Source organism: Parasteatoda tepidariorum, chromosome 10 (assembly GCF_982258835.1).
Source record: "Parasteatoda tepidariorum strain Cologne lab strain chromosome 10, Ptep-v5.0, whole genome shotgun sequence".
In the NCBI taxonomy this organism is placed as follows: Eukaryota; Metazoa; Arthropoda; class Arachnida; order Araneae; family Theridiidae; genus Parasteatoda; species Parasteatoda tepidariorum.
This window is the reverse complement of record NC_141764.1, coordinates 15373412-15401359: the sequence shown is the minus strand read 5'-3', so window position 1 is coordinate 15401359 and position 27948 is coordinate 15373412. Positions and strand designations below refer to the sequence as shown.

The window sequence follows — 27948 nt, the reverse complement described above, 5'->3', positions numbered from 1 at the left end:
TATATATATATATATTATATATATATATATATATATATATATATATATATATATATATATATATATATATATATATATATATATATATATATATATATATATATATATATATATATATATATATATATATATATATATATATATACGCATTGGCCGGCCTTTAAATGTTATTGATTCGATCTATGGAAAATTAATCTTACAATCTAGTAAATTCCAGAATTAAAACTTCAATTATTCAATTATTTTACCAGACCCAGTCCACAAATTGCTAAAACTTTTAACGCATTTCAATTTACAACCTTTTCCTACCATATAAAACATGTAGGTACTTGATTTTATATCGTTTTTAATCAAATGATTTTCCCGACAGTTTTTCTAAATATTGACACAGCAATTTATTAAGAAATTTTTTTTTTTTCTTTTATATCGCAAGAATTTTAGATGGAAAAAAAACTGCATTTAATTTTTGTTATGTTGCTATTACAAGGCCCATAAATTAATGTCAATATTTGTACAAATATGCGATTTCTCAAATGATTATACTCATAAAAAATCTAATCAGAAGGTAATAAATATTTTCTTTTTTATTGGTGAAACTATTAAAAGGACGAAAAGTATAAGTCAACTGCTAAGTCTTTTAGAAGAATAAAAAATACTTTTTCTCGTTAGGTAAGTATCTTTTTGGCGTTAGAACTATACTTAGATAGTCTATTCGTAGACAGTAAAACATGAACATTTTTCTTACCATAATTTATACAAGTGATACGCACAGTATTTTTAATAGAAATTAATTTCAGCATACTCTCGATATTTCAAACTACATTTCTCACTGTAAAATAAACTTCTATATTCTAAAACCTTGTTAGGTCAAAAAATTATTTTTCCCCTTGTCATTAAATATTTACATAATGTTAATTTGAATTCCTATGTCGAAGTGTTTCTTTTCAAAATCTTGTTGCGTCGAATATTTTACGAAACAGAAAATGAATTTTTTCAAAAAAATCACAATGTTAGTTCATTGTAGACCAATTCTTTTCTATTTAATGCGTAATTGTTTTTGTCTTAATTTTGAAAAATAAAATTATCATTACTGTATTTAGACTAGTAGTCAACTATCATTATATACATATTTATCAGTGGTTATTCTTATGTTTCATGATTCTATTTTTCGTGTAATATTTTGGAATATATTTTTCTACTTTTACGAACATATTTAGTTCTGAACTTGTTATCTGGAAAACTTGCTATCTCGAAATTTTTTCAGCGTCCCTTCAATTTTGATATATCGAGAGAGCATACTGTATTATACTATGAAATGGTGAATTTTTTAAACTATTTTCTATTAGTTTTCATCAGAATTTTTTATTAGTGCCACTATTATTAGATTTTTAAAATGATTTTGTACTTGTTTTAACTATTACATGTATTTAAAAATATTTATAATGTTTCAAAATGTCATTTTCCTAGCATGTCACAAATAATATTTGCAATAATTCTTTAATATTTACAATAATAATAATATTTGCAAAAGTGCTTTTAAACCCCTCTAGTTTTTTACATCTAGTTTTAGTCTTGTTTTTTGCATCTTAACTGATAAAAGCGTCTTAGGATATCTGCACATGGAATGTTTTTCAAAATATTTTGTCGAAATTTGTTTTATTGTCAATAATTTGTATATCACCCAAAAGTATCTATAAATATATATTTCTCTTACACGGCGACAAAAAAGCCTCATTATAACTCCCTGAATGGCAACGCTAGAAAATCGACCAATGATTGCCACTAAAAATGTCACATGCCAAATCTAGCTGAGGTGACTCAACATATAGCGCTTTTAAAATCGGAAACTGAAATAACCAGAGAGCATCAGCTGCACAATCTCATACTATTAAGCTAGGCAGAAGTGAGTAGTCTTTGTCGATGGATCTCTATTTTAGTATTTTGTCGAAAGCGCTTTTTTTCGCGAATTTATATATGAATTTATTTGACGATTTTTGATTTATATCACGAATTATACTATAGCACATTTCTAATAGGTTTAACAAATTACATGTCATTTATTTGAATTCAAATTTATTTTAATGACTTAGTATTTACTAAAAAGATGTAATTTTTTTTAAAAAAAAAGTTTTTATATGGATTTGAATGATTGTTTTAAATTCTTAGAATTTTGTGCATTTGCAATGTACCTAAGTTAGTAGCTAGCGAAGCGAGCTTGGTTTGCGAAGCAAACCATATAAGATTGCGTAGCAATTTTCGGGGGTTGGCGAGCGCTAGCGAGCAGGGGAAGCATCCCACTAGTTAATTAAATTTGCAAAATACAAAAATATAAATATATAAAAATTTTGCTGTTCACTTCTCTATAACCTACACAAATGACGCTAGCGTTTATTAGATTTGTTTAAATATATGATTGGGAAGGGGTAGTCTTGCAAAAATGTATCGTTCAGTAAGAACAGTGAAGACAGTTTTTGGGAAAAACCATTTTAAAAAATTTCAGCCCTGGAGCATCAGAGTTTTAGATTTACCTGAAACTGCCATTGGTGGTCATTTTGACCTTCATAAGAAATTAATATCTTTCCAAAGTAAGTTTTTTTTAATCGATGAATATTGTTGAAAATATTAAGTGTAAAAAATTTTCGAGATTAAAAAAATGTATATATATTATTTTGTAATGACCATCAGACAATATAGCGTAATACTCTATTTTCCTTTACCCAATGAAAGTACTAAGAAAATAAGAGAATAATAATAATACAGATAGTAATCATTTGCACACAACACGTTCGTGAAACATCAGACATAAAAATGACAAAAAAATATTCGCAAATTGATTTATAGCATCTCTCTCATAACTGTGAGAATCTTTTATTCTGTTTGAGTTATTAAAATACATATTTATTTCAGAAATTGAACTCTACCAATAAAGGTTATCTACCAATCAGTGATAGCATTAGCTCTGAGCAAATATGAAAATTACGTTATTTAAATGTCTTTCCTGAACGATCTAATCGAATTTTTGAACAAGTATCAGGATCGGGAGCAAAATTTGCCCCTTTTTCCCTCTGTCCGAAATTCAAGACATCAGCACAAATGGTTCTGGAGTAATGAGACACACACACAGATAAACTCATCACTTTAATATTATAGATTATCAAAGATAATACAGTTTTATTAAGAAATCATTTTTCAATAATAAAAAAATTTCTTCTGCCGCGTGACATATTTACTTATTGCCGTATTTTATTTAAAAACCCATATTGTTCAGTCGAATCAGGTAGTAGGTCAGCCTTTTTACCTTGTAATTTAAACAGAAGACCAACAAAGGACCAAAATACGTTTTATTTACTTTCTGGAAAAGGGTACTTAAAGCTAAATTTTCGCGTGAGCTTCGTGTGAAGAGCGGCGTGGTTGGTAGAATGCTGCGGACAAGTCCGCCCAGGTGATCCTGGGTTCGGACCTCAGCCGCGATTAGAGAAATTTAATTTTTTTTCATTGTTTATTTTATTTTATATTACTTTTTTAATGCGTTTTAGCGTGAATAACGTTTTCTTATTATAAAATTATTATTTTTCTTCTGAAAAAGAGCAAATAATAGCATAAAAGCGGATATATTACGGATAGTTTTTTAGTTTATTTATTTATTTTTTATTATTATTTTAACTGCATTTCTTTCTATATTTTTCCAAAAATAAAGTGTTTTTTATATGCAAATAAGTATATCTCTGTCTTAAATCGCGAATAATGGCAGAAAAACAGACAAATATGGTCTCTGGAGGCATGCACACGTCACCCCTCTTAACTCCCTTTAATATTTACCTATAAATTTCAAACTCGGTCAGAAATTAAGGTTGAACGTACCGAAGAATCGTACCAAAGGAAATTTTTATAGGTTTATTAGGGGATCCACAAAGGACCAAAATACGTTTTGTTTATTTTCCGGAAAAGGGTACTTAAAGCTAAATTTTCGCGAGAGCATCTTGTGAAGCGTGTCGTGGTTTGTAGAATGCTGCGGACAAGACCGCCCTGCAGATCCTGGGTTCGAAACCCTGCGGCGATTTGAGATTTTAAAATTTTTTCATTGTTTATTTCATTTTATGTTAATTTTTTAATGAGTTTTAGCGTGAATAACGTTTTCCTATAATAAAAATTATTATTTTTCTTCTGAAAAACAGCAAATAATAGCACAAAAGCTGATAAATTACTGATAATTTTTTTATTAATTTATTTATTTATTATTATTATTTTAACAGCAACTCTTTCTATATTTTACCGAAAATAAACTGTTTTTCATATATAAATAAGTATCTCTCTCTCTCAAAATGCGAATTACGACAGAAAAACAGACAAATATGGTCTCTGGAAGCATGCACACGTCACCCCCCTTAACTCCCTTTAATATTAACCTATAATTTTCAAACTCAGTCAGGAATGAAGGTTCAATATACCGAGGAATCGTACCAAAGGAAATGTTTTTAGACTTATTAGGGGACCCACAAAGGACCAAAATACGTTTTGTTTACATTCCGGAAAAGGGTACTTAAAGGTAATTTTTCGCGAAAGCTTCGTATGAAGCGTGGCGTGGTAGGCAGAATGCTGCGGACAAGTCGGCCTTGGAGATCCTGTGGTCTAAACCCAGAGGCGATTAGAGATTTTTTTAATATTTTCATTGTTCATTTTATTTTAAATAATTTTTTTAATGTGTTTTAACGTAAATAACGTTTTCTAATTATAAAAATTATTATTTTTCTTTAGGAAAACAGCAAATAATAGCATGAAAGCGGATAAATTACTGATAATTTTTTTATTCATTTATTTATTTTTTATTATTATTTTAACATTAACTCTTTCTATATTTTACCGAAAGTAAAGTGTTTTTGATATAAAAATAAGTATATCTCTGTCTTAAATCTCGAAAAATGGCAGAAAAACACACAAATATGGTCTCTGGGGTCATGCACACGTCACCCCCCTTAACTCCCTGAAATATTAACCTATAATTTTTAAACTCAGTCAGAAATTAAGGCAAAATGCACCGAGGAATCGTACCGAAGGAAATTTTTATAGGCTTAATAGGGGACCAACAAAGGACCAAAATACGTTTTGTTTACTTGCCGGAAAAGGGCACTTAAAGCTAAATTTTCGCGAGAGCTTCGTGTGAAGCGTTGCGTGGTTGGTAGAATGCTGCGGATAAGTCGGCCTTGGAGATCTTGGGTTCATAACCCAGCAGCGATTTAAGATTTTTAATTTTTTTCATTGTTTATTTTATTTCATATAATTTTTTTAATTTGTTTTAGCGTGAATAACGTTTTCTTATTATAAAAATTATTATTTTTCTTCTGAAAAACAGCAATCAATAGCATAAAACCGGATATATTACGAATAATTTTTTTGTTTATATATTTATTTTTTATTATTATTTCAGCATTTACTCTTTCTATATTTTACCGAAAATAAGTTGTTCTTTATATAAAAATAGGTATATCTCTGTCTTAAATCTCGAATAATGGCAGAAAAACAGACAAATATGGTCTCAGGGGTCATGCACACGTCACCCCCCTTAACTCCCTGAAATATTAACCTATAATTTTAAAACTCGGTCAGAAATTAAGGTTTAATGAACCGAGGAATCGTACCGAAGGAAATTTTTATAGGCTTAATAGGGGACCAACTAAGGACCAAAATACGTTTTGTTTACATTCCGGAAAAGGGTACTAAAAGCTAAATTTTTGCGAGAGCTTCGTGTGAATCGAGGCGTGGTTGGTGGAATGCTGCGGACAAGTCGGCTTTGGAGATCCCGGGTTCGAAACCCAGCAGCGATTCGATATTTTTAATTTTTTTCATTGTTTATTTTATTTCATATTATTTTTCAAATTTGTTTTAGCGTGAACAACGTTTTCTAATTATAAAAATTATTATTTTTCTTCTGAGAAACAGCAAATAATAGCATAAAAGCGGATAAATTACGGATAATTTTTTTGTTTATATATTTATTTTTTATTATTATTTCAACATTTACTCTTTCTATATTTTACCGAAAATAAGTTGTTTTTTATATAAAAATAGGTATATCTCTGTCTTAAATCTCAAATAATGGCAGAAAAACAGACAAATATGGTCTCTGGGGTCATGCACACGTCACCCCCCCCCCCTATCTCCCTGCAATATTAACCTATAATTTTCAAACTCGGTCAGAAATTAAGGTTTAATGTACCGAGGAATCGTACCGAAGGAAATTTTTATAGGCTTAATAGGGGACCAACAAAGGACCAAAACACGTTTTGTTTACATTTCGGAAAAGGGTACTTAAAGCTAAATTTTCGCGAGAGCTTCGAGTGAAGCATGGCCTGGTTGGTAGAATGTTGCGGACAAGTCGGCCTTGGAGATCCCGTGTTCGAAACCCAGCAGCGATTATATATTTTTAATTTTTTTCATTGTTTACTTTATTTCATATTATTTTTTAAATTTGTTTTAGCGTGAACAACGCTTTCTTATTATAAAAATTATTATTTTTCTTCTGAGAAAAAGCAAATAATAGCATAAAAGCGGATAAATTACGGATAATTTTTTGTTTATATATTTATTTTTTATTATTATTTCAACATTTACTCTTTCTATATTTTACCGAAAATAAGTTGTTTTTTATATAAAAATAGGTATATCTCTGTCTTAAATCTCGAATAATGGCAGAAAAACAGACAAATATGGTCTCAGGGGTCATGCACACGTCACCCCCCTTAACTCCCTGAAATATTAACCTATAATTTTAAAACTCGGTCAGAAATTAAGGTTTAATGAACCGAGGAATCGCACCGAAGGAAATTTTTATAGGCTTAATAGGGGACCAACTAAGGACCAAAATACGTTTTGTTTACATTCCGGAAAAGGGTACTAAAAGCTAAATTTTTGCGAGAGCTTCGTGTGAATCGAGGCGTGGTTGGTGGAATGCTGCGGACAAGTCGGCTTTGGAGATCCCGGGTTCGAAACCCAGCAGCGATTTGATATTTTTATTTTTTTTCATTGTTTATTTTATTTCATATTATTTTTCAAATTTGTTTTAGCGTGAACAACGTTTTCTAATTATAAAAATTATTATTTTTCTTCTGAGAAACAGCAAATAATAGCATAAAAGCGGATAAATTACGGATAATTTTTTTGTTTATATATTTATTTTTTATTATTATTTCAACATTTACTCTTTCTATATTTTACCGAAAATAAGTTGTTTTTTATATAAAAATAGGTATATCTCTGTCTTAAATCTCAAATAATGGCAGAAAAACAGACAAATATGGTCTCTGGGGTCATGCACACGTCACCCCCCCCCCCCTATCTCCCTGTAATATTAACCTATAATTTTCAAACTCTGTCAGAAATTAAGGTTTAATGTACCGAGGAATCGTACCGAAGGAAATTTTTATAGGCTTAATAGGGGTTTAACAAAGGACCAAAATACGTTTTGTTTACATTCCGGAAAAGGGTACTTAAAGCTAAATTTTCGCGACAGCATCGTGTGAAGCGTGGCGTGGTTGGAAGAATGCTGCGGACAAGTCGGCCTTGGAGATGCCGGGCTCGAAACCCAGCAGCGATTTGAGATTTTTAATTTTTTTCATCGTTTATTTTATTTCATATTATTTTTTAAATTTGTTTTTGCGTGAATAACGTTTTCTTATTATAAAAATTATTATTTTTCTTCTGAGAAACAGCAAATAATAGCTTAAAAGCGGTTAAATTACGGATAATTTTTTTGTTTATATATTTATTTTTTATTATTATTTCAACATTAACTCTTTCTTTATTTTAATGAAAATAAAGTGTTTTTTTATATAAAAAAAAGTATATCTCTGTCTTAAATCTCGAATAATGGCAGAAAAACAGACAAATATGGTCTCAGGGGTCATGCACACGTCACCCCCCTTAACTCCCTGAAATATTAACCTATAATTTTCAAACTTGGTCAGAAATTAAGGTTTAATGTACCGAGGAATCGTACCAAAGGAAATTTTTATAGGCTTAATAGGGGTCCAACAAAGGACCAAAATACGTTTTGTTTACATTCCGGAAAAGGGTACTTAAAGCTAAATTTTCGCGAGAGCTTCGTGTGAAGCGTGGCGTGGTTGATAGAATGCTGCGGACAAGTCGGCCTTGGAGATCCCGAGCTCGAAACCCAGCAGCGATTTGAGATTTTTAATTTTTTTCATTGTTTATTTTATTTCATATTTTTTTTTAAATTTGTTTTAGCGTGAATAACGTTTTCTTATTATAAAAATTATTATTTTTCTTCTGAGAAACAGCAAATAATAGCATAAAAGCGGTTAAATTACGGATAATTTTTTTGTTTATATATTTATTTCTTATTATTATTTCAACATTAACTCTTTCCATATTTTACCGAAAATAAAGTGTTTTCTATATAAAAAAAAGTATATCTCTGTCTTAAATCTCGAATAATGGCAGAAAAACAGACAAATATGGTCTCAGGGGTCATGCACACGTCACCCCCCTTAAATCCCTGAAATATTAACCTATAAATTTCAAACTCGGTCAGAAATTAAGGTTTAATGTACCGAGGAATCGTAACGAAGGAAATTTTTATAGGCTTAATAGGGGACCAACAAAGGACCAAAACACGTTTTGTTTACATTTCGGAAAAGGGTACTTAAAGCTAAATTTTCGCGAGAGCTTCGAGTGAAGCATGGCCTGGTTGGTAGAATGTTGCGGACATGCCGGCCTTGGAGATCCCGTGTTCGAAACCCAGCAGCGATTATATATTTTTAATTTTTTTCATTGTTTACTTTATTTCATATTATTTTTTAAATTTGTTTTAGCGTGAACAACGCTTTCTTATTATAAAAATTATTATTTTTCTTCTGAGAAAAAGCAAATAATAGCATAAAAGCGGATAAATTACGGATAATTTTTTGTTTATATATTTATTTTTTATTATTATTTCAACATTTACTCTTTCTATATTTTACCGAAAATAAGTTGTTTTTTATATAAAAATAGGTATATCTCTGTCTTAAATCTCGAATAATGGCAGAAAAACAGACAAATATGGTCTCAGGGGTCATGCACACGTCACCCCCCTTAACTCCCTGAAATATTAACCTATAATTTTAAAACTCGGTCAGAAATTAAGGTTTAATGAACCGAGGAATCGCACCGAAGGAAATTTTTATAGGCTTAATAGGGGACCAACTAAGGACCAAAATACGTTTTGTTTACATTCCGGAAAAGGGTACTAAAAGCTAAATTTTTGCGAGAGCTTCGTGTGAATCGAGGCGTGGTTGGTGGAATGCTGCGGACAAGTCGGCTTTGGAGATCCCGGGTTCGAAACCCAGCAGCGATTTGATATTTTTATTTTTTTTCATTGTTTATTTTATTTCATATTATTTTTCAAATTTGTTTTAGCGTGAACAACGTTTTCTAATTATAAAAATTATTATTTTTCTTCTGAGAAACAGCAAATAATAGCATAAAAGCGGATAAATTACGGATAATTTTTTTGTTTATATATTTATTTTTTATTATTATTTCAACATTTACTCTTTCTATATTTTACCGAAAATAAGTTGTTTTTTATATAAAAATAGGTATATCTCTGTCTTAAATCTCAAATAATGGCAGAAAAACAGACAAATATGGTCTCTGGGGTCATGCACACGTCACCCCCCCCCCCTATCTCCCTGTAATATTAACCTATAATTTTCAAACTCTGTCAGAAATTAAGGTTTAATGTACCGAGGAATCGTACCGAAGGAAATTTTTATAGGCTTAATAGGGGTTTAACAAAGGACCAAAATACGTTTTGTTTACATTCCGGAAAAGGGTACTTAAAGCTAAATTTTCGCGACAGCATCGTGTGAAGCGTGGCGTGGTTGGAAGAATGCTGCGGACAAGTCGGCCTTGGAGATGCCGGGCTCGAAACCCAGCAGCGATTTGAGATTTTTAATTTTTTTCATCGTTTATTTTATTTCATATTATTTTTTAAATTTGTTTTTGCGTGAATAACGTTTTCTTATTATAAAAATTATTATTTTTCTTCTGAGAAACAGCAAATAATAGCTTAAAAGCGGTTAAATTACGGATAATTTTTTTGTTTATATATTTATTTTTTATTATTATTTCAACATTAACTCTTTCTTTATTTTAATGAAAATAAAGTGTTTTTTTATATAAAAAAAAGTATATCTCTGTCTTAAATCTCGAATAATGGCAGAAAAACAGACAAATATGGTCTCAGGGGTCATGCACACGTCACCCCCCTTAACTCCCTGAAATATTAACCTATAATTTTCAAACTTGGTCAGAAATTAAGGTTTAATGTACCGAGGAATCGTACCAAAGGAAATTTTTATAGGCTTAATAGGGGTCCAACAAAGGACCAAAATACGTTTTGTTTACATTCCGGAAAAGGGTACTTAAAGCTAAATTTTCGCGAGAGCTTCGTGTGAAGCGTGGCGTGGTTGATAGAATGCTGCGGACAAGTCGGCCTTGGAGATCCCGAGCTCGAAACCCAGCAGCGATTTGAGATTTTTAATTTTTTTCATTGTTTATTTTATTTCATATTTTTTTTTAAATTTGTTTTAGCGTGAATAACGTTTTCTTATTATAAAAATTATTATTTTTCTTCTGAGAAACAGCAAATAATAGCATAAAAGCGGTTAAATTACGGATAATTTTTTTGTTTATATATTTATTTTTTATTATTATTTCAACATTAACTCTTTCCATATTTTACCGAAAATAAAGTGTTTTCTATATAAAAAAAAGTATATCTCTGTCTTAAATCTCGAATAATGGCAGAAAAACAGACAAATATGGTCTCAGGGGTCATGCACACGTCACCCCCCTTAAATCCCTGAAATATTAACCTATAAATTTCAAACTCGGTCAGAAATTAAGGTTTAATGTACCGAGGAATCGTAACGAAGGAAATTTTTATAGGCTTAATAGGGGACCAACAAAGGACCAAAACACGTTTTGTTTACATTTCGGAAAAGGGTACTTAAAGCTAAATTTTCGCGAGAGCTTCGAGTGAAGCATGGCCTGGTTGGTAGAATGTTGCGGACATGCCGGCCTTGGAGATCCCGTGTTCGAAACCCAGCAGCGATTATATATTTTTAATTTTTTTCATTGTTTACTTTATTTCATATTATTTTTTAAATTTGTTTTAGCGTGAACAACGCTTTCTTATTATAAAAATTATTATTTTTCTTCTGAGAAAAAGCAAATAATAGCATAAAAGCGGATAAATTACGGATAATTTTTTGTTTATATATTTATTTTTTATTATTATTTCAACATTTACTCTTTCTATATTTTACCGAAAATAAGTTGTTTTTTATATAAAAATAGGTATATCTCTGTCTTAAATCTCGAATAATGGCAGAAAAACAGACAAATATGGTCTCTGGGGTCATGCACACGTCACCCCCCCCCCTATCTCCCTGTAATATTAACCTATAATTTTCAAACTCTGTCAGAAATTAAGGTTTAATGTACCGAGGAATCGTACCGAAGGAAATTTTTATAGGCTTAATAGGGGTTTAACAAAGGACCAAAATACGTTTTGTTTACATTCCGGAAAAGGCTACTTAAAGCTAAATTTTCGCGAGAGCTTCGTGTGAAGCGTGGCGTGGTTGGAAGAATGCTGCGGACAAGTCGGCCTTGGAGATGCCGGGCTCGAAACCCAGCAGCGATTTGAGATTTTTAATTTTTTCCATTGCTTATTTTATTTCATATTATTTTTTAAATTTGTTTTTGCGTGAATAACTTTTTCTTATTATAAAAATTATTATTTTTCTTCTGAGAAACAGCAAATAATAGCATAAAAGCGGTTAAATTACGGATAATTTTTTTGCTTATATATTTATTTTTTATTATTATTTCAACATTAACTCTTTCTATATTTTATCGAAAATAAAGTGTTTTTTATATAAAAAAAAGTATATCTCTGTCTTAAATCTCGAATAATTGCAGAAAAACAGACAAATATGGTCTCAGGGGTCATGCACACGTCACCCCCCTTAACTCCCTGAAATATTAACCTATAATTTTCAAACTCGGTCAGAAATTAAGGTTTAATGTACCGAGGAATCGTAAAGAAGGAAATTTTTATAGGCTTAATAGGGGACCAACAAAGGATTAAAATACGTTTTATTTACATTACGGAAAAGGGTACTGAAAGCTAAATTTTCGCGAGAGCTTCGTGTGAATCGTGGCGTGGTTGGTAAAATGCTGCATACAAGTCGGCTTTGGAGATCCCGGGTTCGTAACCCAGCAGCGATTTGATATTTTTAATTTTTTCATTGTTTATTTTATTTCATATTAATTTTTTAAATTTGTTTTAGCGTGAATAATGTTTTCTTATTATAAAAATTATTATTTTTCATCTGAGAAACAGCAAATAATAGCATAAAAGCGGATAAATTACAGATAATTTTTCTGTTTATATATTTATTTTTTATTATTATTTCAACATTAACTCTTTCTTTATTTTACCGAAAATAAAGTGTTTTTTTATATAAAAAAAAGTATATCTCTGTCTTAAATCTCGAATAATGGCAGAAAAACAGACAAATATGGTCTCAGGGGTCATGCACACGTCACCCACCTTATCTCCCTGAAATATTAACCTATAATTTTCTAACTTGGTCAGAAATTAAGGCTTAATGCACCGAGGAATCGTCCCGAAGGAAATTTTTATAGGCTTAATAGGGGATCAACAAAGGACCAAAATACGTTTTGTTTACATTCCGGAAAAGGGTACTTAGAGCTAAATTTTCGCGAGAGCTTCGAGTGAAGCATGGCGTGGTTGGTAGAATGTTGCGGACAAGTCGGCCTTGGAGATCCCGGGTTCGAAACCCAGCAGCGATTTGATATTTTTAATTTTTTTCATTGTTTATTTTATTTCATATTATTTTTTAAATATGTTTTAGCGTGAACAACGTTTTCTTATAATAAAAATTATTATTTTTCTTCTGAGAAACAGCAAATAATAGCATAAAAGCGGATAAATTACGGGTAATTTTTTTGTTTATATATTTATTTTTTATTATTATTTCAACGTTAACTCTTTCTATATTTTACCGATAACAAGTTGTTTTTTTGTATAAAAATAGGTATATCTCTGTCTTTAATCTCGAATAATGGCGGAAAAACAGACAAATATGGTCTCTGGGGTCATGCACACGTCAACCCCCTTAACTCCCTGAAATATTGACCTATAATTTTCACACTCTGTCAGAAATTAAGGTTTAATGTACCGAGGAATCGTACCGAAGGAAATTTTTATAGGCTTAATAGGGGTCCAACAAAGGACCAAAATACGTTTTGTTTACATTCCGGAAAAGGGTACTTAAAGCTAAATTTTCGCGAGAGCTTCGTGTGAAGCGTGGCGTGGTTGATAGAATGCTGCGGACAAGTCGGCCTTGGAGATCCCGAGCTCGAAACCCAGCAGCGATTTGAGATTTTTAATTTTTTTCATTGTTTATTTTATTTCATATTTTTTTTTAAATTTGTTTTAGCGTGAATAACGTTTTCTTATTATAAAAATTATTATTTTTCTTCTGAGAAACAGCAAATAATAGCATAAAAGCGGTTATATTACGGTTAATTTTTTTTTTATATATTTATTTTTTATTATTATTTCAACATTAACTCTTTCTATATTTTACCGATAATAAGTTGTTTTTTTGTATAAAAATAGGTATATCTCTGTCTTTAATCTCGAATAATGGCGGAAAAACAGACAAATATGGTCTCTGGGGTCATGCACACGTCAACCCCCTTAACTCCCTGAAATATTGACCTATAATTTTCACACTCTGTCAGAAATTAAGGTTTAATGTACCGAGGAATCGTACCGAAGGAAATTTTTATAGGCTTAATAGGGGTACAACGAAGGACCAAAATACGTTTTGTTTACATTCTGGAAAAGGGTACTTAAAGCTAAATTTTCGCGAGAGCTTCGTGTGAAGCGTGGCGTGGTTGATAGAATGCTGCGGACAAGTCGGCCTTGGAGATCCCGAGCTCGAAACCCAGCAGCGATTTGAGATTTTTAATTTTTTTCATTGTTTATTTTATTTCATATTTTTTTTTAAATTTGTTTTAGCGTGAATAACGTTTTCTTATTATAAAAATTATTATTTTTCTTCTGAGAAACAGCAAATAATAGCATAAAAGCGGTTAAATTACGGATAATTTTTTTGTTTATAAATTTATTTTTTATTATTATTTCAACATTAACTCTTTCTATATTTTACCGAAAATAAAGTGTTTTCTATATAAAAAAAAGTATATCTCTGTCTTAAATCTCGAATAATGGCAGAAAAACAGACAAATATGGTCTCAGGGGTCATGCACACGTCACCCCCCTTAACTCCCTGAAATATTAACCTATAATTTTCAAACTCGGTCAGAAATTAAGGTTTAATGTACCGAGGAATCGTACCGAAGGAAATTTTTATAGGCTTAATAGGGGACCAACAAAGGACCAAAACACGTTTTGTTTACATTTCGGAAAAGGGTACTTAAAGCTAAATTTTCGCGAGAGCTTCGAGTGAAGCATGGCCTGGTTGGTAGAATGTTGCGGACAAGTCGGCCTTGGAGATCCCGTGTTCGAAACCCAGCAGCGATTATATATTTTTAATTTTTTTCATTGTTTATTTTATTTCATATTATTTTTTAAATTATTTTAGCGTGAACAACGTTTTCTTATTATAAAAATTATTATTTTTCTTCTGAGAAACAGCAAATAATAGCATAAAAGCGGATAAATTACGGGTAATTTTTTTGTTTACATATTTATTTTTTATTATTATTTCAACATTAATTCTTTCTATATTTTACCGATAATAAGTTGTTTTTTTGTATAAAAATAGGTATATCTCTGTCTTAAATCTCGAATAATGGCAGAAAAACAGACAAATATGGTATCTGGGGTCATGCAAACGTCACCCCCCTTAACTCCCTGAAATATTAACCTATAATTTTCAAACTCGGTCAGAAATTAAGGTTTAATGTACCGAGGAATCGTACCGAAGGAAATTTTTATAGGCTTAATAGGGGACCAACAAAGGACCAAAATAGGTTTTGTTTACATTCCGGAAAAGGGTACTTAAAGCTAAATTTTCGCGTGAGCTGCGTGTGAAGCGTGGCGTGGTTGGTAGAATGCTGCGGACAAGTCGGCCTTGGAGATCCCGGGCTCGAAACCCAGCAGCGCTTTGAGATTTTTAATTTTTTTCATTGTTTATTTTATTTCATATTATTTTTTAAATTTGTTTTAGCGTGAATAACGTTTTCTTATTATAAAAATTATTATTTTTCTTCTGAGAAACAGCAAATAATAGCATAAAAGCGGTTAAATTACGGATAATTTTTTTGGTTATATATTTATTTTTTATTATTATTTCAACATTTACTCTTTCTATATTTTACCGAAAATAAGTTGTTTTTTATATAAAAATAGGTATATCTCTGTCTTAAATCTCGAATAATGGTAGAAAAACAGACAAATATGGTCTCTGGTGTCATGCACACGTCACCCCCCCCCCTAACTCCCTGAAATATTAACCTATAATTTTCAAACTCGGTCAGAAATTAAGGTTTAATGTACCGAGGAATCGTACCGAAGGAAATTTTTATAGGCTTAATAGGGGACCAACAAAGGACCAAAATGCGTTTTGTTTACAATCCGGAAAAGGGTACTTAAAGCTAAATTTTCGCGAGAGCTTCGTGTGAAGCGCGGCGTGTTTGGTAGAATGCTGCGGACAAGTCGGCCTTGGAGATCCCGGGCTCGAAACCCAGCAGCTATTTGATATTTTTAATTTTTTTCATTGTTTATTTTATTTCATATTATTTTTCAAATTTGTTTTAGCGTGAACAACGTTTTTTTATTATAAAAATTATTATTTTTCTTCTGAGAAACAGCAAATAATAGCATAAAAGCGGATAAATTACGGATAATTTTTTTGTTTATATATTTATTTTTTATTATTATTTCAACATTTACTCTTTCTATATTTTACCGAAAATAAGTTGTTTTTTCTATAAAAATAGGTATATCTCTGTCTTAAATCTCGAATAATGGCAGAAAAACAGACAAATATGGTCTCTGGGGTCATGCACACGTCACCCCCCCCTATCTCCCTGTAATATTAACCTATAATTTTCAAACTCTGTCAGAAATTAAGGTTTAATGTACCGAGGAATCGTACCGAAGGAAATTTTTATAGGCTTAATAGGGGTTTAACAAAGGACCAAAATACGTTTTGTTTACATTCCGGAAAAGGGTACTTAAAGCTAAATTTTCGCGAGAGCTTCGTGTGAAGCGTGGCGTGGTTGGAAGAATGCTGCGGACAAGTCGGCCTTGGAGATGCCGGGCTTGAAACCCAGCAGCGATTTGAGATTTTTAATTTTTTTCATTGCTTATTTTATTTCATATTATTTTTTAAATTTGTTTTTGCGTGAATAACGTTTTCTTATTATAAAAATTATTATTTTTCTTCTGAGAAACAGCAAATAATAGCATAAAAGCGGTTAAATTACGGATAATTTTTTTGTTTATATATTTATTTTTTATTATTATTTCAACATTAACTCTTTCTATATTTTACCGAAAATAAAGTGTTTTTTATATAAAAAAAAGTATATCTCTGTCTTAAATCTCGAATAATGGCAGAAAAACAGACAAATATGGTCTCAGGGGTCATGCACACATCACCCCCCTTTAACTCCCTGAAATATTAACCTATATTTTTCAAACTCGGTCAGAAATTAAGGTTTAATGTACCGAGGAATGGTACCGAAGGAAATTTTTATAGGCTTAATAGGGGACCAACAAAGGACCAAAATACGTTTTGTTTACATTCCGGAAAAGGGTACTGAAAGCTAAATTTTCGCGAGAGCTTCGTGTGAATCGTGGCGTGGTTGGTAGAATGTTGCGGACAAGTCGGCCTTGGAGATCCCGGGTTCGAAACCCAGCAGCGATTTGATATTTTTAATTTTTTTCATTGTTTATTTTATTTCATATTATTTTTTAAATATGTTTTAGCGTGAACAACGTTTTCTTATAATAAAAATTATTATTTTTCTTCTGAGAAACAGCAAATAATAGCATAAAAGCGGATAAATTACGGGTAATTTTTTTGTTTATATATTTATTTTTTATTATAATTTCAACATTAACTCTTTCTATATTTTACCGATAATAAGTTGTTTTTTTGTATAAAAATAGGTATATCTCTGTCTTTAATCTCGAATAATGGCGGAAAAACAGACAAATATGGTCTCTAGGGTCATGCACACGTCAACCCCCTTAACTCCCTGAAATATTGACCTATAATTTTCACACTCTGTCAGAAATTAAGGTTTATTGTACCGAGGAATCGTACCGAAGGAAATTTTTATAGGCTTAATAGGGGTCCAACAAAGGACCAAAATACGTTTTGTTTACATTCCGGAAAAGGGTACCTAAAGCTAAATTTTCGCGAGAGCTTCGTGTGAAGCGTGGTGTGGTTGATAGAATGCTGCGGACAAGTCGGCCTTGGAGATCCCGAGCTCGAAACCCAGCAGCGATTTGAGATTTTTAATTTTTTTCATTGTTTATTTTATTTCATATTTTTTTTTTAAATTTGTTTTAGCGTGAATAACGTTTTCTTATTATAAAAATTATTATTTTTCTTCTGAGAAACAGCAAATAATAGCATAAAAGCGGTTAAATTACGGATAATTTTTTTGTTTATACAGTCGAACTCGTTTATAACGAGCTCGGATTTAACGAGAACTCGGATTTACCGAGGGAAACGAGAATATTTGGTTGGATCAATGTTAAGTCTATGGAACAGAAGTCGCTTTTAACGAGCAAGACCCGGTTTTAGCGAGCAATATTTTTCTGTCTTGCAATTTTTTTTTCAAAATGATAAGAAATGCGCGCGAAATAAAAAAAAAAACCGTGAACTGAAACTTCAAAGTAAGCTAACAAACTAATTTTAAATATGTAGATTAATGAAAAAAATGAATGTTTTGGTAAGAATCTTTTCCTTTATTTTTCTTTCCTTTTATTGCTTCTTTCCTTTAAGACTGTAGCGCAACTAGACATTTTTTGCTGGTTGGGGGGGATAGTTATCATTAAATTAAGAAAAGTATTTAATTAAATTAATTAAAGTAAGTAAGTATTAATTAAATTTTATGCAAACTCAGTAATTTGACCTCCCAACCCCCCACCCCTCTTCTGGTTGCAAGCCTGCCTTAAGGACTCGTTTATTACGAGCACTCGGATTTAACGAGTACATGTTACGGTCCCTTTGTGCTCGTTATAAACGAGTTCGACTGTATATTTATTTTTTATTATTATTTCAACATTAACTCTTTCTATATTTTACCGAAAATAAAGTGTTTTCTATATAAAAAAAAGTATATCTCTGTCTTAAATCTCGAATAATGGCAGAAAAACAGACAAATATGGTCTCAGGGGTCATGCACACGTCACCCCCCTTAACTCCCTGAAATATTAACTTATAATTTTCAAACTCGGTCAGAAATTAAGGTTTAATGTACCGAGGAATCGTACCGAAGGAAATTTTTATAGGCTTAATAGGGGACCAACAAAGGACCAAAATACGTTTTGTTTACATTCCGGAAAAGGGTACTTAAAGCTAAATTTTCGCGTGAGCTTCGTGTGAAGCGTGGCGTGGTTGGTAGAATGTTGCGGACAAGTCGGCCTTGGAGATCCCGTGTTCGAAACCCAGCAGCGATTATATATTTTTAATTTTTTTCATTGTTTATTTTATTTCATATTATTTTTTAAATTTGTTTTAGCGTGAATAACGTTTTCTTATTATAAAAATTATTATTTTTCTTCTGAGAAACAGCAAATAATAGCATAAAAGCGGATAAATTACAGATAATTTTTCTGTTTATATATTTATTTTTTATTATTATTTCAACATTAACTCTTTCTATATTTTACCGAAAATAAAGTGTTTTTTATATAAAAAAAAGTATATCTCTGTCTTAAATCACGAATAATGGCAGAAAAACAGACAAATATGGTCTCAGGGGTCATGCACACGTCACCACCCTTAACTCCCTGAAATATTAACCTATAATTTTCAAACTCTTTCAGAAATTAAGGTTTAATGTACCGAGGAATCGTACCGAAGGAAATTTTTATAGGCTTAATAAGGGACCAACAAAGGACCAAAACACGTTTTGCTTACATTTCGGAAAAGGGTACTTAAAGCTAAATTTTTGCGAGAGCTTCGAGTGAAGCATGGCCTGGTTGGTAGAATGTTGCGGACAAGTCGGCCTTGGAGATCCCGTGTTCGAAACCCAGCAGCGATTATATATTTTTAATTTTTTTCATTGTTTATTTTATTTCATATTATTTTTTAAATTTGTTTTAGCGTGAATAACGTTTTCTTATTATAAAAATTATTATTTTTCTTCTGAGAAACAGCAAATAATAGCATAAAAGCGGTTAAATTACGGATAATTTTTTTGTTTATATATTTATTTTTTATTATTATTTCAACATTAACTCTTTCTATATTTTACCGAAAATAAAGTGTTTTCTATATAAAAAAAAGTATATCTCTGTCTTAAATCTCGAATAATGGCAGAAAAACAGACAAATATGGTCTCAGGGGTCATGCACACGTCACCCCCCTTAACTCCCTGAAATATTAACCTATAATTTTCAAACTCGGTCAGAAATTAAGGTTTAATGTACCGAGGAATCGTACCGAAGGAAATTTTTATAGGCTTAATAGGGGACCAACAAAGGACCAAAACACGTTTTGTTTACATTTCGGAAAAGGGTACTTAAAGCTAAATTTTCGCGAGAGCTTCGAGTGAAGCATGGCCTGGTTGGTAGAATGTTGCGGTCAAGTCGGCCTTGGAGATCCCGTGTTCGAAACCCAGCAGCGATTCGATATTTTTAATTTTTTTCATTGTTTATTTTATTTCATATTATTTTTCAAATTTGTTTTAGCGTGAACAACGTTTTCTAATTATAAAAATTATTATTTTTCTTCTGAGAAACAGCAAATAATAGCATAAAAGCGGATAAATTACGGATAATTTTTTTGTTTATATATTTATTTTTTATTATTATTTCAACATTTACTCTTTCTATATTTTACCGAAAATAAGTTGTTTTTTATATAAAAATAGGTATATCTCTGTCTTAAATCTCAAATAATGGCAGAAAAACAGACAAATATGGTCTCTGGGGTCATGCACACGTCACCCCCCCCCCCTATCTCCCTGTAATATTAACCTATAATTTTCAAACTCGGTCAGAAATTAAGGTTTAATGTACCGAGGAATCGTACCGAAGGAAATTTTTATAGGCTTAATAGGGGACCAACAAAGGACCAAAACACGTTTTGTTTACATTTCGGAAAAGGGTACTTAAAGCTAAATTTTCGCGAGAGCTTCGAGTGAAGCATGGCCTGGTTGGTAGAATGTTGCGGACAAGTCGGCCTTGGAGATCCCGTGTTCGAAACCCAGCAGCGATTATATATTTTTAATTTTTTTCATTGTTTACTTTATTTCATATTATTTTTTAAATTTGTTTTAGCGTGAACAACGCTTTCTTATTATAAAAATTATTATTTTTCTTCTGAGAAAAAGCAAATAATAGCATAAAAGCGGATAAATTACGGATAATTTTTTGTTTATATATTTATTTTTTATTATTATTTCAACATTTACTCTTTCTATATTTTACCGAAAATAAGTTGTTTTTTATATAAAAATAGGTATATCTCTGTCTTAAATCTCGAATAATGGCAGAAAAACAGACAAATATGGTCTCAGGGGTCATGCACACGTCACCCCCCTTAACTCCCTGAAATATTAACCTATAATTTTAAAACTCGGTCAGAAATTAAGGTTTAATGAACCGAGGAATCGCACCGAAGGAAATTTTTATAGGCTTAATAGGGGACCAACTAAGGACCAAAATACGTTTTGTTTACATTCCGGAAAAGGGTACTAAAAGCTAAATTTTTGCGAGAGCTTCGTGTGAATCGAGGCGTGGTTGGTGGAATGCTGCGGACAAGTCGGCTTTGGAGATCCCGGGTTCGAAACCCAGCAGCGATTTGATATTTTTATTTTTTTTCATTGTTTATTTTATTTCATATTATTTTTCAAATTTGTTTTAGCGTGAACAACGTTTTCTAATTATAAAAATTATTATTTTTCTTCTGAGAAACAGCAAATAATAGCATAAAAGCGGATAAATTACGGATAATTTTTTTGTTTATATATTTATTTTTTATTATTATTTCAACATTTACTCTTTCTATATTTTACCGAAAATAAGTTGTTTTTTATATAAAAATAGGTATATCTCTGTCTTAAATCTCAAATAATGGCAGAAAAACAGACAAATATGGTCTCTGGGGTCATGCACACGTCACCCCCCCCCCTATCTCCCTGTAATATTAACCTATAATTTTCAAACTCTGTCAGAAATTAAGGTTTAATGTACCGAGGAATCGTACCGAAGGAAATTTTTATAGGCTTAATAGGGGTTTAACAAAGGACCAAAATACGTTTTGTTTACATTCCGGAAAAGGGTGCTTAAAGCTAAATTTTCGCGACAGCATCGTGTGAAGCGTGGCGTGGTTGGAAGAATGCTGCGGACAAGTCGGCCTTGGAGATGCCGGGCTCGAAACCCAGCAGCGATTTGAGATTTTTAATTTTTTTCATCGTTTATTTTATTTCATATTATTTTTTAAATTTGTTTTTGCGTGAATAACGTTTTCTTATTATAAAAATTATTATTTTTCTTCTGAGAAACAGCAAATAATAGCTTAAAAGCGGTTAAATTACGGATAATTTTTTTGTTTATATATTTATTTTTTATTATTATTTCAACATTAACTCTTTCTTTATTTTAATGAAAATAAAGTGTTTTTTTATATAAAAAAAAGTATATCTCTGTCTTAAATCTCGAATAATGGCAGAAAAACAGACAAATATGGTCTCAGGGGTCATGCACACGTCACCCCCCTTAACTCCCTGAAATATTAACCTATAATTTTCAAACTTGGTCAGAAATTAAGGTTTAATGTACCGAGGAATCGTACCAAAGGAAATTTTTATAGGCTTAATAGGGGTCCATCAAAGGACCAAAATACGTTTTGTTTACATTCCGGAAAAGGGTACTTAAAGCTAAATTTTCGCGAGAGCTTCGTGTGAAGCGTGGCGTGGTTGATAGAATGCTGCGGACAAGTCGGCCTTGGAGATCCCGAGCTCGAAACCCAGCAGCGATTTGAGATTTTTAATTTTTTTCATTGTTTATTTTATTTCATATTTTTTTTTAAATTTGTTTTAGCGTGAATAACGTTTTCTTATTATAAAAATTATTATTTTTCTTCTGAGAAACAGCAAATAATAGCATAAAAGCGGTTAAATTACGGATAATTTTTTTGTTTATATATTTATTTTTTATTATTATTTCAACATTAACTCTTTCTATATTTTACCGAAAATAAAGTGTTTTCTATATAAAAAAAGTATATCTCTGTCTTAAATCTCGAATAATGGCAGAAAAACAGACAAATATGGTCTCAGGGGTCATGCACACGTCACCCCCCTTAAATCCCTGAAATATTAACCTATAAATTTCAAACTCGGTCAGAAATTAAGGTTTAATGTACCGAGGAATCGTAACGAAGGAAATTTTTATAGGCTTAATAGGGGACCAACAAAGGACCAAAACACGTTTTGTTTACATTTCGGAAAAGGGTACTTAAAGCTAAATTTTCGCGAGAGCTTCGAGTGAAGCATGGGCTGGTTGGTAGAATGTTGCGGACATGCCGGCCTTGGAGATCCCGTGTTCGAAACCCAGCAGCGATTATATATTTTTAATTTTTTTCATTGTTTACTTTATTTCATATTATGTTTTAAATTTGTTTTAGCGTGAACAACGCTTTCTTATTATAAAAATTATTATTTTTCTTCTGAGAAAAAGCAAATAATAGCATAAAAGCGGATAAATTACGGATAATTTTTTGTTTATATATTTATTTTTTATTATTATTTCAACATTTACTCTTTCTATATTTTACCGAAAATAAGTTGTTTTTTATATAAAAATAGGTATATCTCTGTCTTAAATCTCGAATAATGGCAGAAAAACAGACAAATATGGTCTCTGGGGTCATGCACACGTCACCCCCCCCCCTATCTCCCTGTAATATTAACCTATAATTTTCAAACTCTGTCAGAAATTAAGGTTTAATGTACCGAGGAATCGTACCGAAGGAAATTTTTATAGGCTTAATAGGGGTTTAACAAAGGACCAAAATACGTTTTGTTTACATTCCGGAAAAGGGTACTTAAAGCTAAATTTTCGCGAGAGCTTCGTGTGAAGCGTGGCGTGGTTGGAAGAATGCTGCGGACAAGTCGGCCTTGGAGATGCCGGGCTCGAAACCCAGCAGCGATTTGAGATTTTTAATTTTTTCCATTGCTTATTTTATTTCATATTATTTTTTAAATTTGTTTTTGCGTGAATAACTTTTTCTTATTATAAAAATTATTATTTTTCTTCTGAGAAACAGCAAATAATAGCATAAAAGCGGTTAAATTACGGATAATTTTTTTGCTTATATATTTATTTTTTATTATTATTTCAACATTAACTCTTTCTATATTTTATCGAAAATAAAGTGTTTTTTATATAAAAAAAAGTATATCTCTGTCTTAAATCTCGAATAATTGCAGAAAAACAGACAAATATGGTCTCAGGGGTCATGCACACGTCACCCCCCTTAACTCCCTGAAATATTAACCTATAATTTTCAAACTCGGTCAGAAATTAAGGTTTAATGTACCGAGGAATCGTAAAGAAGGAAATTTTTATAGGCTTAATAGGGGACCAACAAAGGATTAAAATACGTTTTGTTTACATTCCGGAAAAGGGTACTGAAAGCTAAATTTTCGCGAGAGCTTCGTGTGAATCGTGGCGTGGTTGGTAAAATGCTGCATACAAGTCGGCTTTGGAGATCCCGGGTTCGTAACCCAGCAGCGATTTGATATTTTTAATTTTTTCATTGTTTATTTTATTTCATATTAATTTTTTAAATTTGTTTTAGCGTGAATAATGTTTTCTTATTATAAAAATTATTATTTTTCATCTGAGAAACAGCAAATAATAGCATAAAAGCGGATAAATTACAGATAATTTTTCTGTTTATATATTTATTTTTTATTATTATTTCAACATTAACTCTTTCTTTATTTTACCGAAAATAAAGTGTTTTTTTATATAAAAAAAAGTATATCTCTGTCTTAAATCTCGAATAATGGCAGAAAAACAGACAAATATGGTCTCAGGGGTCATGCACACGTCACCCACCTTATCTCCCTGAAATAATAACCTATAATTTTCTAACTTGGTCAGAAATTAAGGCTTAATGCACCGAGGAATCGTCCCGAAGGAAATTTTTATAGGCTTAATAGGGGATCAACAAAGGACCAAAATACGTTTTGTTTACATTCCGGAAAAGGGTACTTAGAGCTAAATTTTCGCGAGAGCTTCGAGTGAAGCATGGCGTGGTTGGTAGAATGTTGCGGACAAGTCGGCCTTGGAGATCCCGGGTTCGAAACCCAGCAGCGATTTGATATTTTTAATTTTTTTCATTGTTTATTTTATTTCATATTATTTTTTAAATATGTTTTAGCGTGAACAACGTTTTCTTATAATAAAAATTATTATTTTTCTTCTGAGAAACAGCAAATAATAGCATAAAAGCGGATAAATTACGGGTAATTTTTTTGTTTATATATTTATTTTTTATTATTATTTCAACGTTAACTCTTTCTATATTTTACCGATAACAAGTTGTTTTTTTGTATAAAAATAGGTATATCTCTGTCTTTAATCTCGAATAATGGCGGAAAAACAGACAAATATGGTCTCTGGGGTCATGCACACGTCAACCCCCTTAACTCCCTGAAATATTGACCTATAATTTTCACACTCTGTCAGAAATTAAGGTTTAATGTACCGAGGAATCGTACCGAAGGAAATTTTTATAGGCTTAATAGGGGTCCAACAAAGGACCAAAATACGTTTTGTTTACATTCCGGAAAAGGGTACTTAAAGCTAAATTTTCGCGAGAGCTTCGTGTGAAGCGTGGCGTGGTTGATAGAATGCTGCGGACAAGTCGGCCTTGGAGATCCCGAGCTCGAAACCCAGCAGCGATTTGAGATTTTTAATTTTTTTCATTGTTTATTTTATTTCATATTTTTTTTTAAATTTGTTTTAGCGTGAATAACGTTTTCTTATTATAAAAATTATTATTTTTCTTCTGAGAAACAGCAAATAATAGCATAAAAGCGGTTATATTACGGTTAATTTTTTTTTTATATATTTATTTTTTATTATTATTTCAACATTTACTCTTTCTATATTTTACCGAAAATAAGTTGTTTTTTATATAAAAATAGGTATATCTCTGTCTTAAATCTCGAATAATGGTAGAAAAACAGACAAATATGGTCTCTGGGGTCATGCACACGTCAACCCCCTTAACTCCCTGAAATATTGACCTATAATTTTCACAATCTGTCAGAAATTAAGGTTTAATGTACCGAGGAATCGTACCGAAGGAAATTTTTATAGGCTTAATAGGGGTACAACGAAGGACCAAAATACGTTTTGTTTACATTCTGGAAAAGGGTACTTAAAGCTAAATTTTCGCGAGAGCTTCGTGTGAAGCGTGGCGTGGTTGATAGAATGCTGCGGACAAGTCGGCCTTGGAGATCCCGGGCTCGAAACCCAGCAGCGCTTTGAGATTTTTAATTTTTTTCATTGTTTATTTTATTTCATATTATTTTTTAAATTTGTTTTAGCGTGAATAACGTTTTCTTATTATAAAAATTATTATTTTTCTTCTGAGAAACAGCAAATAATAGCATAAAAGCGGTTAAATTACGGATAATTTTTTTGGTTATATATTTATTTTTTATTATTATTTCAACATTTACTCTTTCTATATTTTACCGAAAATAAGTTGTTTTTTATATAAAAATAGGTATATCTCTGTCTTAAATCTCGAATAATGGTAGAAAAACAGACAAATATGGTCTCTGGTGTCATGCACACGTCACCCCCCCCCCTAACTCCCTGAAATATTAACCTATAATTTTCAAACTCGGTCAGAAATTAAGGTTTAATGTACCGAGGAATCGTACCGAAGGAAATTTTTATAGGCTTAATAGGGGACCAACAAAGGACCAAAATGCGTTTTGTTTACAATCCGGAAAAGGGTACTTAAAGCTAAATTTTCGCGAGAGCTTCGTGTGAAGCGCGGCGTGTTTGGTAGAATGCTGCGGACAAGTCGGCCTTGGAGATCCCGGGCTCGAAACCCAGCAGCTATTTGATATTTTTAATTTTTTTCATTGTTTATTTTATTTCATATTATTTTTCAAATTTGTTTTAGCGTGAACAACGTTTTTTTATTATAAAAATTATTATTTTTCTTCTGAGAAACAGCAAATAATAGCATAAAAGCGGATAAATTACGGATAATTTTTTTGTTTATATATTTATTTTTTATTATTATTTCAACATTTACTCTTTCTATATTTTACCGAAAATAAGTTGTTTTTTCTATAAAAATAGGTATATCTCTGTCTTAAATCTCGAATAATGGCAGAAAAACAGACAAATATGGTCTCAGGGGTCATGCACACGTCACCCCCCTTAACTCCCTGAAATATTAACCTATAATTTTCAAACTCGGTCAGAAATTAAGGTTTAATGTACCGAGGAATCGTAACGAAGGAAATTTTTATAGGCTTAATAGGGGACCAACAAAGGACCAAAATACGTTTTGTTTACATTCCGGAAAAGGGTACTTAAAGCTAAATTTTCGCGTGAGCTTCGTGTGAAGCGTGGCGTGGTTGGTAGAATGCTGCGGACAAGTCGGCCTTGGAGATACCGGGCTCGAAACCCAGCAGCGCTTTGAGATTTTTAATTTTTTTCATTGTTTATTTTATTTCATATTATTTTTTAAATTTGTTTTAGCGTGAATAACGTTTTCTTATTATAAAAATTATTATTTTTCTTCTGAGAAACAGCAAATAATAGCATAAAAGCGGATAAATTACAGATAATTTTTCTGTTTATATATTTATTTTTTATTATTATTTCAACATTAACTCTTTCTATATTTTACCGAAAATAAAGTGTTTTTTATATAAAAAAAAGTATATCTCTGTCTTAAATCACGAATAATGGCAGAAAAACAGACAAATATGGTCTCAGGGGTCATGCACACGTCACCACCCTTAACTCCCTGAAATATTAACCTATAATTTTCAAACTCTTTCAGAAATTAAGGTTTAATGTACCGAGGAATCGTACCGAAGGAAATTTTTATAGGCTTAATAAGGGACCAACAAAGGACCAAAACACGTTTTGCTTACATTTCGGAAAAGGGTACTTAAAGCTAAATTTTCGCGAGAGCTTCGAGTGAAGCATGGCCTGGTTGGTAGAATGTTGCGGACAAGTCGGCCTTGGAGATCCCGTGTTCGAAACCCAGCAGCGATTATATATTTTTAATTTTTTTCATTGTTTATTTTATTTCATATTATTTTTTAAATTTGTTTTAGCGTGAATAACGTTTTCTTATTATAAAAATTATTATTTTTCTTCTGAGAAACAGCAAATAATAGCATAAAAGCGGTTAAATTACGGATAATTTTTTTGTTTATATATTTATTTTTTATTATTATTTCAACATTAACTCTTTCTATATTTTACCGAAAATAAAGTGTTTTCTATATAAAAAAAAGTATATCTCTGTCTTAAATCTCGAATAATGGCAGAAAAACAGACAAATATGGTCTCAGGGGTCATGCACACGTCACCCCCCTTAACTCCCTGAAATATTAACCTATAATTTTCAAACTCGGTCA

The 27948-nt window shown here is 31.3% G+C and overlaps 1 protein-coding gene across 1 annotated transcript in view; it reads left to right on the top strand.

Moving 5' to 3' along the window:
• The first annotated feature begins 559 nt into the window (after nt 1-559).
• Nucleotides 560-27948, top strand: part of LOC107442585 (uncharacterized) — a 53693-nt gene continuing 26304 nt past the window's right edge. Inside the window, exon 1 of the mRNA XM_071184507.2 lies at nt 560-669. The gene's annotated coding sequence lies outside the window, so the exon portion shown is untranslated. The remainder of the gene's footprint in view (nt 670-27948) is intronic.